This window comes from Zingiber officinale, chromosome 2A, assembly GCF_018446385.1.
Source record: "Zingiber officinale cultivar Zhangliang chromosome 2A, Zo_v1.1, whole genome shotgun sequence".
NCBI classification, from domain to species: Eukaryota; Viridiplantae; Streptophyta; class Magnoliopsida; order Zingiberales; family Zingiberaceae; genus Zingiber; species Zingiber officinale.
In genome coordinates, this window is record NC_055988.1 from 170,214,409 (window position 1) to 170,218,093 (window position 3,685).

Below are 3,685 nucleotides of genomic sequence, written 5' to 3' on the forward strand. Positions count from 1 at the left end.
TGTACTTTTTATCTTCACTTCTCATGTCATCACCTATTCCGACCGAGAATACAACTTTGCACATACTCTCGATATGACAATATTTAATGGCCACAAAGTTCTTTCATTGTTACCGTTGTTGGCTTTTAGGTGCAGGACTTTTTTGTCGATTCCTCAGGCAAACGGAAGAGGGATGACTATCCTTCTCATCGAAACCCAAGAGGTTACATACCGCAACAAGATGGGAGCAATGATGTGACAATAGATCGAATTTTCTTTACCTGGGGTAGATGCATTCTTGAATTTCATAATATTAAAGCAAACATATGATACCACTATTTACCCATCAATATGTTGCATAACATTTATGCATTTTGCTCCAAGCCATATTGATGCTGCAATGCGATTGGTTTAATTGGGCGTTATATCTTGAATAGCTTGCTGACTCCTCTATTTATTTTATTTAGCTAATTTTTTGTGATGGGCCAGCCATTCTTCTTTGATGTTCGGCACTCTATGAGTAATTGGAGTTACAAATATCATTCATGTTTTTTCACCTCAGCTAGGTTCCACCGAATTAGCGATTTATGCCATTCATTTTAGTGATTTATGCTAATTTGTGAGCTCATAGAACCTTATACATCGTCTCCACCATAAGATTTATGCACCTTGATCTTATAGATTTGATCATTTGGACGATTGAGTTCTTTGGTGCTGATCTTGTACCCCTGAGTAGGCATATTTCTGATATTTGCAAGAGAAAGCATATGATGTGAGCTGTCTATTACCATTATTTTTAACAGTCTCCCTTAAGCAGAACCATATATATCCATAATGTAAAAATATCAACAATATGTTCTTTGGCAAAACTGGATGACATACTATCTTCTTGAGCATAATGATACCTCAGACAAAATGTCAATCAATCTCAATGAGTTTCAGTGTCTATAAAGCAATATCAACAATTTATTCTTTGCTACAAATTCTGTGATGTGTTAATCTTTTTGGACAATAATTCAAACAAAATGGCAATCAATTTCATAGTTAGTGCATCTATGAAGCAACGAATGCTTGTAATGAAGATGACTACCTGATTGTTATGATACGTATCCATTGTTTCAGTTGATGTTGGTCCTATGCTACATTGAAAGCATCTCAATCAGTATGAGAAATTTTAATACTTTTTAAATTGTAAATTTTAGCATGTTGTGCATGATGCCAGTAAGCCAAATTCTTTACATAGTTGGGTGATGCAAGTTTGTCAACAGGATTAACATTTCCCAGTACCGGAGTTCGAATTTTGCAGATTAGGATTAATAGTTAGATTAGTGAACATGATCATAATAGAAGATCATTGAACAATATGAGGAATTTAAAGCCTCATGAAACTACTTAACAGAAAGAAACTAAAAATGTTGTTGTTTGAAGTAAAATGTAGGATCTTAGTTGCTACTGATGTATTGTTTTTAGAATAGGTAATCTTTTGCTGGTTTCCAATTTCATAATTGAGAAGGCTTGCTTAGAATTATTGATTCACAAGATGGCCCAAATAAGCACAGAGAAAATAAGGAATGCATAAATTCCTGAGCCCAGCATAGTCATTTGCTATAAGGAATGCATAAATTCCTGCTTTGTTGTTCCAAATCAAAGCTATACAAAAATAAGCACAGAGAAAACAAAAGTATCAAGTCAGCATAAGAGAGAAAGCTGAACCTGTAGAATTTGACTGCATTATGTTTAAGGTAATGAAACATAGATATCTAAAGAAACTCACAGGATATTGCACTGAGGGTTTTTGTGCGAACAGTTAAATCAGGATCTGATATGAAATTTGACAGGAGGGATTCAAGACTACTGGCTTCCATTACAAGTTGCTGGCTACGAGGATTGTTCTGCACAATGGTAGTTACGACATCTGCAGCTTTTGCACAAATACCAGCATCAGAGTTTTTGAGGTAACCGAGAAGAGGGACTAAGCCACCAATAGAGTGGAGATCTGGTGTATTAGGACATCCAGTAACATAAATCATCAACTAGCAAGAAAAGCAATTTCTGCAGGAAGAAACGGAAGAAAAAAGAATAATTGCACTAACCATTTGCCATATCAATAGACTCAACATGTTCCTGAAGCTCATCCAACATATCTGCAAGAAGAAAAGAAGATGCCAGCAGTGAGCATGCATAAACCAACACTGCAGTATGAAAAGGGCACTATACTTTTCGTCTCCCTTTTGCCATCTATAGCAACAAGAGATAATGGTTCAATCGTCTTGGAGTCTATAGATACAACCCAGAAGTTCTGAGTAAATGAGCAATTGATTACGACACTGTATTTTGTTATTTCTTGATATCTTCAGTTCTCTTCCCTCATATGCAAGCTTGAATACACCAAACCACTTGAAATTCCTTGCGATTAATCATTTGTTTTCAACGTCATCAAGGATTGGGAATTATCGAACTCCCAACACATTGCAGGTTGTTTTGCAACAAAGTAGCTAGAAAGTCGAAGAACAAAAGGCCCATAACATGATAACAAATATCAACTAGAAAGCCATGTAAAATTGACATGATGGAACCGACGTGTAATCTAAAGCATAACAAAAGATCCATGTTTAAAGCAAGCAATTGCATTCTTATAAATATAATAGATATATGATATTTCTGAAAGATTAAGTCACTATTTGGTGGGCTAATACGCGATTACAACACAACAATTGCCATTAAGAAATATAATCCTAATTAAGTGATCTAATACATTTTGTATTAAGGGGATTTAGACTATTGAATATGGATTCAATGTGTAGATCCAATAATTTGGTTCGTTACCATTAATGGATTATTAACAGGTTATGGATTTTAAGTGGATGGTCTCTGAGCTTTGGATATATAAGGGAGGAAGTCAAAATTCATTTGGGTATTTAGTAATTTGTTAGGCTTCTTCTTCCTCAAACTCTTCCCCATTGAGACTAGGATTTAGTTGCCGCCCATTCTTCCATTGTGCTTGTTGGAATTCCTCCGGCGACCGATAAGAAGTAATGACATTAACTCTCCATTCAGATCAGCCCTTTGGTTGCTATTGCATTCGGTTTTCTATCCTAGTCTTAAAGATGATTGATAATTAGATCTTGTACCTGCATAATTGATTTAGTTCCATGTATCGTGATGCTTTCCATTTCAATATTTTGAAATGGTCAATATGCATTCTCCTTTATAAAACAGAATTCCATGGTAACAGGAAAAAGATACAATCAAAATCCACAGCAATTTGATTCCACCTTAAAAGAACTCGACGAAAGCATCTAGTAACAATGAGTGCAGTATACATAATAGCTCGTCAAAATCCTAGATGATCCAGGAGCTTACCTACTATGTCATTAGGCCTTGCCCCTCTCAAACATCCTCCGGAGTTTTTATGACAAGGGTGATTTCCTTCATCCTTTTAACTACGTCCACGGTCTGGGCTTGCATGGCTTCCATGAATCACTTCCTATCCTCCTCACTGACCAAAATCTACCAAAAGGAAAGGTTGTTCATTTTTTTTTAATCGGGGCGTTGACTACTGAAGTCAACGTTCATGAGTGCGAATCTACGAGGAACCTTCCGAGCCATGTAGTCGGGCAACGTGCGTCGACTTGGACCCATGGCGGCTGCTAAACGCCTAAACCTGAATATGATACCCGAAACCTTGAATACAATTACAAACAAT

The 3,685-nt window shown here is 36.3% G+C and overlaps 1 pseudogene; it reads right to left on the reverse strand.

The window, feature by feature from the left end:
* Positions 1-1,322: 1,322 nt before the first annotated feature.
* Positions 1,323-3,461, reverse strand: LOC122043230 (annotated as a pseudogene).
* Positions 3,462-3,685: the final 224 nt, after the last annotated feature.